The sequence below is a fragment of the Strix aluco genome, chromosome 12 (assembly GCF_031877795.1).
Source record: "Strix aluco isolate bStrAlu1 chromosome 12, bStrAlu1.hap1, whole genome shotgun sequence".
Classification (NCBI taxonomy): Eukaryota; Metazoa; Chordata; class Aves; order Strigiformes; family Strigidae; genus Strix; species Strix aluco.
Genome location: NC_133942.1, coordinates 26,722,519 through 26,736,203, shown reverse-complemented (window position 1 = coordinate 26,736,203; position 13,685 = coordinate 26,722,519). Strand labels below are relative to the sequence as shown.

The 13,685-nt window shown below is 37.7% G+C and overlaps 1 long non-coding RNA gene across 1 annotated transcript in view; it reads right to left on the bottom strand.

Moving 5' to 3' along the window:
• The window catches only part of LOC141928759 (uncharacterized), a 113,924-nt gene extending 104,178 nt beyond the window's left edge, over positions 1-9,746 (bottom strand). The window contains exon 1 of the long non-coding RNA XR_012624860.1: positions 9,685-9,746. This is a non-coding gene — a long non-coding RNA (uncharacterized LOC141928759). The remainder of the gene's footprint in view (positions 1-9,684) is intronic.
• Positions 9,747-13,685: the final 3,939 nt, after the last annotated feature.

Sequence of the window (13,685 nt, the reverse complement as noted above, 5' to 3'; positions counted from 1 at the left end):
CATGCACAAATGCTGTGTAAGTATGCCTTCTAAAAATGTGTGCATACATTTGCCTTTTACTACTAATGCTGTTCTAGGTAGAACTAGAGTTGATGTGCCAGTCAGTTTCAAACACACCAAGATAATCCTTTGTCCTGAAAGTGTAGAGGATTACAAAGAAAACAAAGAACTCTCAAAAAATCCCCTAAAAAGTAGCTATTTACATGGAGACTACCCTGACAGAGTGGTAATCTAGCATCCGTCCACTGAAAAAATGAGTTCTTAAAACTGGGAAAGAGCTCAGAAGACCTGCTGTATTATCCAGATCTGCAATTTTTAAGGCTTCTATAGGATTGGTCCCACATAGTCGTATTTCCAAGTGTTTCTCTGAATCTCATTTCAGAATTTCCAGGCAACAAAGTACTCACCACTTCTGCAGTCCAGCTCCTCTTACTTTTAAGACTTTTCTTCCCCATGCATTCATTCTGTCTCCCAATTTTCATTCTACTCACGTGAATCAAATCATTTACATGAAACCTTTCCTTTCTAGAACTATCAACTATAAATCCAAGGTTATATCTAACTCCGTGTACTTTTATGTCGATACTTAGTATGTACAAGATCTATGTTTCAAGGATTTGCACTACATAGGGTATATCATGAGTGGGTGCATTACACAGTACTTTTTATCTAGCAGAGCCATTGCTCTTGAAGCATACTCTGAGGATAATAACATCTTTAGCCTTATGTTCAACAGAAAGCTAGTCTGCATTCATAGATCCCATATACAGAGTTTTCTCTCTCACATCCTCTGCGTTGTCAGATCTGTCAGCTGAAGCAACCACACCCAGCCTTTAAGCTGACCAATCTGTACCCTGTATCAAGGCCAAACGAACCTTTATTGCACTCAGGTACTTACCAGAGAAAGGTACAGTACTGAGTTTAGTTCCATGCTGATGCAGGTGAGGCTATGTACAAAACCCACTGGTCCTGTATATAAATTCAGTCCTTAAAAAGTCATCTTGAACCTTCACCATCCTTTCTGGCAACAGTATGCTCATTATTTTCTGCTAGTATTGGCAGCATTTGTTGCAGGCTAACAATTTTTCTGTTAACAAGCTTCCTAAGGACAGTCATAACTTCTTGTAGGATATGACATTCATGAAAAGACATATAGCTTTTTGTTTGTTTGTTTTAAAACACAAGGTCATTTTAGGCAGAAGTTTACCATTCCATTTGTCTTATTTACTTTATTTTTATGATGAGCATAACAACCACAGTAACTCATACTCACCATTGCATTTATATACGAAAATGTACTTTCTTCTCAGTGCATCTGGTTGCAGTTTCCCTCCAAAACAGATTTAGCCATCAAATTCTGTCTATTAAAAAAAGTATCTCTTTACACTTTACAGCTTTAAAGTCTTCATCGTCTCCAGAGTGGCAGAAAGAGCTATGAATGATTATTTTTTAAAAATATCTAAATAGCTTTGCTTAAACTGATGGGGGGGGGGGGGGGGGGTGGAATTGAATTTCCTCTGCAACCATTACTTTAAGTTCCTCTGAAATTTAACTTTAAACAATGCAGGTAGAGTTAAGCCTAAAAATACCTCAACAATATTCTTTCACAGAATCACAGAATCATTCAGGTTGGAAAAAGACCCTTGGGATCATCGAGTCCAACCATCAGCCCTACTCTATAAAGTTCTCCCCTACACCACATCCCCCAACATCTCATCCAAACCACCTTGGTTTTGTATGGTCCCAAACCATACACTTTCCACCTTGGTTGCAGAAATATGTTGTAGGAAAACATGACAATCACCATTTCTTTTTACTCATCAGGAATGTTCCCCTTTTCCATGAAGGACCTTTGAGTAAATTCTGTTGATAATGAACTTATGAAGCCCTCAGCAGGTTGAGAGACTGTTATTAGAACCATTTTTATAACCACCAAGCAAGGAAACAGTGCAAACTTCCCAAGCTACAGCTTAGAAGATGACAACCTGAGCCACACTGCACAGCAGTCTGGTCAGAACGTACAGAAAACAGAAGCTTTCTCTTTATAGGTTTCCTGCAGGTACGAACAATCAAATAACTTGAATGTCATCTCCTATGATCAGATACAATATATGTTCATTCATTCCAACAAAGCTGAAGTGATGTACCTGAGACATTACTTTGTAACCAGAGTAAAATAACCTGAAGCTTTTCTTCAATACAGTTCTATGCCTATATATGGAGAAATATATTTCCCCAAATGGCAATGTCTTCATTCTGTTCTAATTCAATAACTGAGGATAGAAACTATGTGAAAAATATGAATAAATTTTATCTTAATTGTTGTTTTAACTTTGTTTCCTTATTGACATAAATAAAGTGTGTAACATACTCTTTCCTGGAAAGACAAGTAATCTGATCTGTTCTTACTGAACTTCATGCATATAATATATGCAAGTTGTGTGTGTATACGTGTAAACAGAGAGAAATTTAAAAAACCCTGCATGTCTTATATAAGCAGTTAGTTAAACAAAACATTTCCTGATTTGAAGTTTAGATTTGATCATTAAAATACTGTCAGAGCCATGAAGGTGATTTCAGGCAGCTTAAGTACGATGGACAGTCTTGTGTCCAGAGTTGTCTAGATTTTTTTGTCAAAAATTAGTTGGAATAAATCTTGATCTATCCATAGAGGCTAGAACAATGGTATTGCAAGATAAATTACGGAACGACCTTCAACTCAACTGATTTTAAAGGGGACTTTGCTTGGTTTCTAGCAAACAGAGAAATTAGCCTGAAGCATGGCCACCACAAGCAAAGAATAAAGGCATTAATTTAACTTTAAACACTTGAATGGGGATTTTGAGATTCCTAATGAACCTGTTGCTCCTCTTCTATCATTCATCTTGAAGATACATTCATTTTTCTCATGGATGATACTCAACACCACCTGTGACAGTATTTTAGCACATGCAGATTTAGTATTAACCACATGCAGATGATAAATCTGTGTAAGACACCTAGCAATATGCACCCTGCATTCCATGCCTTACAATTTGCACCTCACTTTTGTACCCAAACCACAACAGCGTTGTTCGTTGAAACTAAAGTATGTTAGCAGAAAACGGCATCCAGTAAAAGATGCATCATCAAAAAAAAAAAAAAAAAAAAAAAAAAATCAAACAGTGGCCTATAAGTGGTACTGCTTGTAACTGTTAGGTTATCACTCATTTATTATGCTAGCTAAAGCAAGAAAACTGGAAAACTGTGAATCGGTTTTTCATGGCAAATAGCACTCAACAGAGGTCAAAATGACTATTCGACAGGAATCTAAAAAAAGCTACCAGAAATGCTAATTTATACATTTTAGAAAGTATTTGGCATGGTACAAACTGTAGTTTAATACCAACAAAAAAACCACCTTGCATAAAAAAAGGATGATTTTTCAGCATACATTTTCATAGAGCATATGAATTCCATAAACTTTTATTCATTAAGTAAAATTTGAGATCAAGACATACAGACTGAAATTAATACAGCTGTCTTGGTGACATACATCAGTTTAGGTTTTTGTCTTAAACAGGTAAATTATTCCCAACCAATACAGGTAATTATTTTCAGAATAATTATTTTCTGAATGACTTCCTGCCATATGTTCTACAAATTCTGCTTCAGTACTCCTGAATGTTTCCTAAAAGATGATGGAACTCCTGCAAATTCTTCCCAGTCATAAAAAACAACCCTCCTATACAATCTCAAATACAATACATCAGCAAGAACTAATTATGAAATGATGTTTCACAGAACTTTATGCCTGATCTACCATTAAGTATTTTCATCAAATAAGATGGCTAATTTTACTCTAAGTAATAAAAAGCTCTTTCATGTAGTATAATTCAAAATGACCACATTTTTCAGCAAATGAAACGACATGTTGTCAATGAAATTTAAGCAACCTCAGGAGTACCATAGAGGTTTGACTAAATAATGATCAGATGAAAAATTAGTTGGTTAAGTCTTACCAAGGATGTCCACACATTAGAGTTAAGTCTGCACTGAAATGCTGCATAAACATATACTTCTTTAGGGTTTCTTTTTTTCTTTTTTCCTTTTTTTTAAAGTGAGTGTTTTTCATTTGGAGATTATATCATGAACAGATGTAGGATAATGTTAATAGTCCCTTCTGGAAACATTAATCACAAGGTTTTACTTATTATTTGGTGTCAGCATTTAAAAGTTAAAGCATTTCCAGAACTGTCACCATTGAAATATTCCTTTTGCTTAAAGCTAAATTACGAAACAGTAATTTATTTTACAGTCCCAGCATCTTTTTTTAAGGTATATATAAGAAAGAAAATGGCAGGCAATGCCCTGTTCTCATGGCAACAGTGTAGACTGACAGTAGTAAGCCTGTTTCTACTTTAGGAAGAGGACTGAAAACCCAACTCTACCAAACTTTTTAGATGTTTGAGCAAATTTAAGTCTCCACAAAAGAGATTTTGGTTGTCAGCATGATACTAACATGATGCTTTCAAAGGTGGATTTCCCATTCCCAGCTCACCGAGCAAACATTAACCAGAATCAAAATAAAAGCAGGCTAGGACCTTGTTACCAAAGAGACCTCAACCTTTTGTCCACATATATTACCACACGTAGGGCATTATGCAGGTGAAAGAGACTGCTGCTACTTCAAAACACTCTTATTTGCAGAAATGTTCCACTAACTATATTCAAAACACCTAAGAAAGTAACCAAAATGAGTCCCTATCCTTCTATTCCCAGGTAATGACATTGTTGGTTACTTCAGTGTCCTGGAACTCAGGAACGCTGCATTATTCTTCCAGTTCAAGATTTGCTATGTATCACCCTGGACAGGTTCAGCAAAGAGCTTACATGCACTTTTGTATTTATGCTCTTGAAAAAAAAATAAAAATATGCAAGTCTGTCCTTAAAGCATCAGTGAAAGGTAATCAAACACAGCAGCACAGTCTCAACATCCCCAAAATCATTCTCCGTTCACATTTGACCAAGGTGAAAGTTATTAACGGCTTCACGTGAGATTTACTTAAGGTTTTAAAGCAAGCAGATAAGAGAAAGACTATACACTCATTTAAACAGTGCTATAGTTGTCAGCATTTAGAGGCCAAGAACTTTTCCTATAACATACTCCATCACCTCCTCCCTTTTAGAATATATAGAATGAACATCAAATAAACGCCTCCCAGAGATGCCCATCTCACTGGCTCTAGGATTGCACTGGCTCTAGAAATGAACCGCCTTCAACTAAGCACCAAGTTTTCAGAGTGTTCAAGGGATGTGAAATGAATCCCAAGGACCATTTAGCTATTCTCACATCTTTAGTTCTGAAATTTCAGCCTTAATCCTCCTCTGTCTAACTCCACTAACTGGTCCTTTAGATCTTGTTCAGCACCTCTGGAGAACAACAGCAAAGGGCTAAACTAAAGATGGAACTGCTTTGCTTCCATGTTTAGTGAAAGAGACCACATCTTGCAGTCTGTACAGGAAAGGGGCTTAAGCCTGCTCCCTGGCAAACTGATTCTCTATTTAGTTTCCACAGTATAATTTTCAAAAACATCCATGTGAAAATGCAAGCACGTGCACCAAGGATTATTTTGACACATGGTATCCATCATTTGGATTTACTAATTTTCCAAAATAAACTGTTTTGTCAGTTTCCCTGTGCATGTGGATTTTTGAGTAAAGGCAATGTGTAACATTACCAGACACATTCATGCACTGACCTTTCACAAAACCGAAACTGTTAGTAAAGCTAGGGTGGTGGGAAGCACTCCATTTTCATTTTAGTCACAAGACTAAAACACCCAGATTTGAAAAGAGAAGCTGACAGGTACTAGCTTGTGGCCTAACTCTGCTATGACACATGACTGATCTGATTGAGGATGCAGCATTAACAAAGTTACTTGCACCACAAAATTCTATAAGTAGACCCATTCACAAAATTTATCTGCATGTGACATGCACAACACAAATAAGATGTCACAAGCCATGTGACAGACCTATGCAAGTAACTAACTAACTACAGCTTATTTCTAGATCTAACTGCAGAGGCTTCCTTTACTTTGGCGCAGGTATTGCCGCAGCACACGCTCACAGAGCCAAGTTTTGTGTATTCCTTCCCATTCCCATAATCACAGTTTAAACCCTACTTCTACACAATATCCCCTATTACTTCCCATTCACAGGGTATTTACACTCCTTCAGTTTATTGACAGGCTGAATTCTTCCTTACAAGATTTATTTTTTTTAAATGTTTTGTATTTCCACTTAAATACTACACTGGGTTTGAATGTATTTAGAAACCAAAATTCCAGCCTTTATATATAACCACCCAGCAGCTATGGGACTCCATGAAACTTAGCCATGGAAAGAGGAGTTACCAGTGCAAGTCACTAAAAGCTGCAGCACGCTCCCCTACCCGGCTGGAAAACAACACAGCTACAATTCCTCACTTCACTTGAGTCTCCCTTCCGGAAAGTGTTTATACCACTGCACGCTTTTCCAAGTGAATTTGCATGAGATCAGTTTATATGCATTCTACTTTGATCAAACCATGGCTCACATTTTTACACAAATGCTTTTTCAGCACTCATGCATGCTGTCTCATGAAATTGGCCTCTATCTGAAAGAGCTCACAATAACACAGGTTTTTAAGCTGCACTATCTGAATTTTAAATACAGTGAGTTAAAACTAACTTTTCTTCAGTTCAGACTGGTCTTCTAGGTGGAAGAAGCTTACACAGTCAGATGCTCTATCCTTCTTTCCACCTGTCATTAAATTTTGAACCCATTCACTCTTTTCAACTAAATGCAATGAAGGCAAAACAGCTATAACACCAAGATTTGTTTTGTTACGCCAGCCTTGTTCCTTCCTTCACTTCCACCAAAGGCAGGAAGAAGTATCAAGGAAGCAACAGCAGTCACCATCTTCAAAGCACCAGAGAACAGCAGATCTGTTTCATTAGGTCTCTGTTCCCCAAATCAACCTTAACTTCCCACTTCTCGCTCAGATCCGGCCCAGGTCCTGTCCTCCTCAAGGCAGTGAAATCTAGTTTTGACTGCAATGCTGAAAAGTCTTTAACTGGCAGTGGGTAATCCTGGTACGCCTCCATGAATTATATTAGCACAGTAAAAATTCCTGCTTTGTGGACTTTTAACTTCCCTTTTCCTATCGCTTCAGTGTTCAGAACAGCCAAAACACTCTGAGGGTCTGAAAACACATCTCCTTTGTCTCAGCATCTGGGCACCCAACTCCAGATAACAACACTGGAACTGTCAGGAATCATCAGCAATTTAAGTCCATGTTTACAAAGTACTTTTGAAAACATGGTTACAGACAAAACAGTAACACTGAGCAACTTTTAACTAAGAATCTTTCACAAAACTAAGTGAAAACTTTACACAGCCCTTGTGGTGTGGTCTGGAGCTGCATGAATTTAGGAACTGCAGTGGCTGCATGACCTGAGCTGTGCCCAGCCATTGCTACTGGAGATCTTCTAATCCCATACCTTATTCCAGCTTCCAACTCAAATTCTTCTGGAAGATGTAAAGGAATACCTCTCCTCCCTGTCTCCCTCCCCTCACTTCCCTGCCCTGTATAAAAATCCACATATTCCAAAATCCCAGACAAAAAAACAAAGGGGGAATAATCAATTTATCTTCTTACACATATCTATATAGAAATAATGAAACAATCCTTAAACTGTGTAAGCAGTCGTTGCAGCAGAAGGAAATTCATTCTGGAAGGACACAGAACTTCCCACCCACACAGCCCCAGAGTGTGCCCGTCAAGGACATCTGACTTTGTACCTATTGTGTTACATGACTCAGTAATGGGGGTTAGTGTTTTCAGTTTCCAGTTTCTGGCAGGATCCCCAAAGTAATTTTCAATTAAAAGGTTAAATGCTGGTACTTGTCAAATGTGAAGACATACAGTGCCGTAACAATGTGAAATAGCTTCCTTACAATTAAATAATTTCATCAGGTATTTAAGTAGGGGTTGCAAATATTATGCCTTTGGGTAACTTGAAGAAATACCCAAATGAAGTGCAATCATTTTCTGTCACTACTGTGTCTCAAGTGGAATACAAGCTTGGCCTTCAAATCCTTTCAACAGAATGATTCAAATACATGTAGGTCCAACAAACATTTGAATATCTTTGTTTACATTAATAGCCTGTTTTTGTTAAATTAGCCATGTTGTTAAAAAAAAGTTTTTGTTTCCAGTGCTAGTCTGTTTTCTTCCCCCCAAGTATGTAACCTAGCCATAAATGAAGAAATAGTGATACTTCCAGATAATCACACAAAGAATCAAGGGCATTGACTAAAAAGAGGCAGTACTGAAAAAATTAACCCACCCCCAGGTTAACCTTCCTCTAATCAAACTGTTAAGTAGTAGAATTATTTCTCTTTTATAGGTTCACAGAAAAAGGCTCGGGAAACAGAACACACCTGAAATAAGGAAAACACAATAAATTATAGATAACTTCTGGGAATTGAAGGTTCATTCTTATGAGCAAACTCAAGATCAAGACTTTCCTAATCTTCAAGACATATATGACTGGGCCTCTAATTATTATATCTAATTTGATTGAGGAGTAAGAATTAGGAAAATATACAAAAGTATATTTAGCCAGAATTCTGAAGCAGTCTGAGCCTGTGGCTAAGGCTCTGGCCTGGATTCAGAGGATGAACTAACAAGACCTGCAGAAGTTTCCCTGGTTCTAATACTCTTGCAAGCACTTAACTTCTATGTGCTTGCGTTTCCTCAAGTGTAAAGGGAAAATAATGGTGCTTATTCTAATTTGAAATATACTTAGACTTCTGTTGATGAAAACATTTCACAGTTATTTTTAATTCAATTCATTTTCAAATCTTTTAAGTAAAATAATATTCTCAAATGCTGCTCCTGTTACATTAGGAGGTCAATGCAAAGATCCTATGCCTGGATCATTGTTTGAAGTGTTGCAGGATGTTAAAAAAGTGTGCGATTAAAGCTTTGACTCAACAAAATCCTACAAATTAACTCAATGCAAGTGATGGGATTATCCTTGTATTTAAAATTAAGCATATACACAATTTATGTGTTTCAACGCAGAAGTTCAGCTTGGCTGCAAGAAACATAACTGCATACAGAAACAAAGCAAGAATAAGCCTTAATTCTCCTGTGCAGATGTAGGTGACACCCCCCCCCCCTCTCCTAGCCTTGTAACTTGTCCTCCATTCATCAGCTGGTGTGTTTATTTTTGCTGTATGTGATGTGACTAGCAGAACTTAGGCAATGAAAACTTTTTAATCAAGTGAAGATCTTTGGAAGAAAAAAGAGGACCTGCTCCACTTCTCAGAATGCAAGGTCAAGAGTTATATACACACATTTAGAGCCCGGTTTCATTTAGTTAAGTTTTCAACTAAGAAAAGGAAACATTTCTTCATGCAACCTGTGAAACCCACTGCCACATAGAGTTACTGAAATAAATAATGCTTTGGCAGTAACAGAAACAGAACTAGATATTACCATTAATAATTTATGTACTTATGCAATGATAACTCTGTATCAGATCACACAGCCCACATGAGTAAACCAGAGAGAGGTTACTTCCATCTGACGCAGAGCACTACTCTAACCCCCAGACAAAGCATTGCAGAAATGTGCTTTTATGCACTCACCTACCACCAGAATATAAAGGTTTTCAACCAGTAGAGAGAAGAGCAGTCCTGTATTTCAGTATCTAGAACACAGAATCAGAAATCAGTCTCTTACATCAGTTGTCCCTCCAGACTCACGTTGTAAGATGGGAGTGCAGTAAAGACTAACAAAACTTGGAGTGAAACATACATTTCTATGGAGCAAGAGAGGTGGGAAGGTAGCAGAGTTCTTTGAAGGATTAACTCAGCTCACCTCAATTTTATCAACTTCTGTGAAGGGCATTATCTTACACTTATTGCAGAACAAAGACACAAAACTGAAAACAATCTTACCTCTGTTAAACATTACCCCAGAGACAGGCCTTCTCAAAACCTCTGAGCTCTTTCTTTGTACTCCTGGGAAATGCCCTGGGCAACCATGGGATATGTGGTCTTGATTTTAAAGTGGTAGCACCATTTTTTAGTGATGGAAATGAGAAATTACTTATTCCTACACTCCAAGGAATAAATAGGAAAATAGGGAGAAAAGAGAAAACTACATATTTGTTCCTGATTTGTTATTTATTTTCCTTATTTCCCTTCATTCTTTCTCTATAGAGGCAGAATATGCTCATTTCCTTTCCACTTTCCAGGCCTGGTAAGAGAAATACAGTCAGTTTACAAGAGGCTTAGAAGACAAAAAAGTCATGGGAGAATGAAGGAATGAAGCTACATCAGCAGAGGGGACAATACCTGAAACTTAAAGGAGACAGGGCAGTGAAGGTGCCCGCATGGCTTCACCAGTGCAAGGCACAGGTGTAGACCAAACATTGTGCTGTCTTTAAAATGATGAAAGGAAACTAGACAAAACTATAGGTAGCCTTTTCTATTCTGCCTCTATTACTTCCTAGGTATGTCCAAGACTACTTTTTATTTTTATTTTTTTAAGCAAAACCAAAAATCATAGTTGGTTTCTTTCTCCCTTCCAGTGGAACAGTAAGCTTGCTTTGTCCATGGCCCCTGCCACACAGCCACAGTGCCTCTGCCTCCTTCCAGCCTCAAAGTTCCTTCCAGGATGATAGCCACGGGCAGAAGCTTCAGCACGCGCCTGGTGAGGGCGCTCTCTATGCCGCTGCAATAAATTTGGCAACTGGAGGTGGATTATAATGTCCGTCAAACACAAAGTTATCTGCATTCCTCACAGACTGCTAGGAAGTTACCTGAAAGCTGGGAGGTTACCTGAAAGCTCAGTTATATATGTAGCGATACATATACCTCAAATGTCTGTCGTTCCATGGTGACTACTTCTGTGTGTGCTCTTACAGACCACTAACTGCCATGAGTTAGCTTGGCCTTCTCTCCTCTACCTGTAACTGCATCATGAAGTTCCTCTTATGGCAGAACAAGAGCAAAGACAGTTAACACAGCACACTATATGCACTGTGGTTTCCCTTGCATTTGTACCTCAATAGTAACTTATTTCTGTACCTGCCTGTCCTTAAGCAATGTGAAGTACACCAGCAGCTGCCAAACTGAAGATAAAGCTATGTTTCCTTACATTGTTTTGTCAGACCATTCCAAAATAAGAGAGAATACCACCAGTGTCAGGAGAAAAAGCTGGGGAAAGAAAGAACCAAGTAAACTTGAGAGAATGAGAGAAAGGGGGAAAATAGGAACTATTAAAGTCTGTAGTCATCAGGAGTTTGGGTCTGATCAGAGAGAGAGGGAGAGAGTGGGAGAGAAAGGGAAGATGAAGCTTAGGAAAGAAAGAGTAGTTTAGCAACAATATTTGACAAGACCAAAAATGAGATTTAAAAAGAAAGACTCAAGTAAGGATATTTTTTGGGCTTAGTAAGGTAACTCTTCCAGAACACTGGGTTAGATTTAGAGCTTTTGGATTAAAATAGTTTTATTGGAGTTAAGAGCAGAGTCAGCTTTTTAGCTCAGAAGGAAATTTCCATTCAGGAAATTCATAATCACAGCCTTCAGTACCAATCAAGAGGAGAAGATGGGATTGTTTTCATTTTTTTAAAATTGCACAGGAAGTCAGTAGAAGGAAGGGCTGATTACTCCACATAGGTATAAACTGTGGGGTGCATCAGCCATAACAGCACTACGGCCACGCTTTGTTCTAAACCATCAATAAAGAAGCCACAGTTAACGATGAGGTCACATTCAAAACTGCTAAATTCTTTATGGCCTTTCCATGTCATAGGACTACAGCACTAGAAAAGCATTTTTATAAGCTAGCCTGCGACTGCTTTATCAAGCCGTTCAAAATAATTTAGTTATTATTTTATACAGATGGCTACAGCTTTCTCATTAAGATACAATCAACTTACATTAATTTAAAAATAAGTTTTAAAGTTATAGCCAGATTTATCAAACTCTCATTCTGTTTTCACATGTATAGATTCCACTCACCTATTTTGCCAGGTTCAGATCATTTAGTTCCATATCCAGTCAAACTTGATTCCTTCTGGGAAGCCTAACCAACTGTATATTTAGCTCTCTGGATTTATTTTCTCAACGGCTGTGCTACTTACTTTTAATTCTTCTACTGCAATGTCCATTTGCTAGAGTACTGAAATTCAGTGAATTGACCATTACCTTTAAGCACCAAAGGTAAGATACAAAGTTAAGCCCAACAGAGGATGAAATACAGCCTTAAGGAAACCAGCAATGACAAATTTTAACTCAGCATCAGAAATTAGATGGGTTCTGGTGTTTGCATCTTGAAAAAGAAATAGTAGAATTAGAGAATACAGAGAGAGCACATCTAAAGTAATTAATGGTTTGCAGCTGTTGACTTACAAGGAGAGACCAAAAAGTCTAGGATTTATTAATCTGGAGAGACTGATAAAGGGGGAATACAATCAGGATGCCCAAAATTATGAAGGAAGTGTGAAAAATTAATGTAGAAATTTTATTCACAAAAATCCTGCAATTTTGGGGCTGATAGGAGGCACTGAATGAACACATAATACAAACCAGATGAAGTACCCTTTACACAGTGGGCAGTACACTTCCTGCTCTTGCTGCCACAGGAGGTGGCAAGGACAAAGTGTACTAGCAGGTTCAGAAAGGGATGACACAAATTCATGGAAAATAGGTCCATAAGTGGATAATATACAGTGATTATTGGTGAGCTGTACACACTGATACCCCTCTATAACAACTGCAGATGCTGGGGAGTCTAAGGAGAAGGGACCCCAGCAGGGGCTAGGCTCATGTGCATTCCCTACAGAGTGTCTCCTGTTGCAACTGTTGGAGCCACAGCCCTCCTTGGATCCAGTAAGACATTTCTTATCTTCTTATTTAGATGACCTTAAAAAAATAGTCACTTTATTGAACCATTCACTATGGAAATGTTGCCTAACCTATGTACCAGAAACTTCAAGACAGCTGCACACAGGTCAGATTATTTGTGAAATATGCAGCCAAATTAGGATTCTAGAGGAGCTGTGTGGAAATGTCAGAACGCATTAACCTGCATTGTATATAGACTAGGAATGCATAAATAAAAGAATGGTATTTCTGTATTTCATTTGGAAGATCTGATCAACAGTGTTACTCATATTTATTGGGAGTACAGTGCACTGGTATATAGATACATGAAGAGTTTTTCACAATTCAGTAATTGTCCCAACTGCAGAAGTCAAAAAAATAAAAGCTTCACATGGAAAACTATTACTGTGTCAAACCAGTATGCAAACTTTGAGACTGTGGGTTCCACAAGTTGCTTTTTTTGAGACATAACAGTGAGAAAAACATCACCATCCTTCCTGTGAGTAATGAGCATAGCAAATTCCTTGAACAAAAGCCCTTCTTTCAAGAGAAGTTTTCCTAAAACCACAAGAAGCATAGAAATATATATTAAGTAATGCATCTTAAATTTTTCAGGATATATTACAAACACAGCTGCGCAAATGTTAGCTTATGAAAAAAAGAATTTTAGCCAATTAGCACGTGAATCATCATTTAAAAGCCCCTTCAGTGTCATTTTTTGTTTCAGTTAGAAGAACTTAAATTTCAGTTGCAAC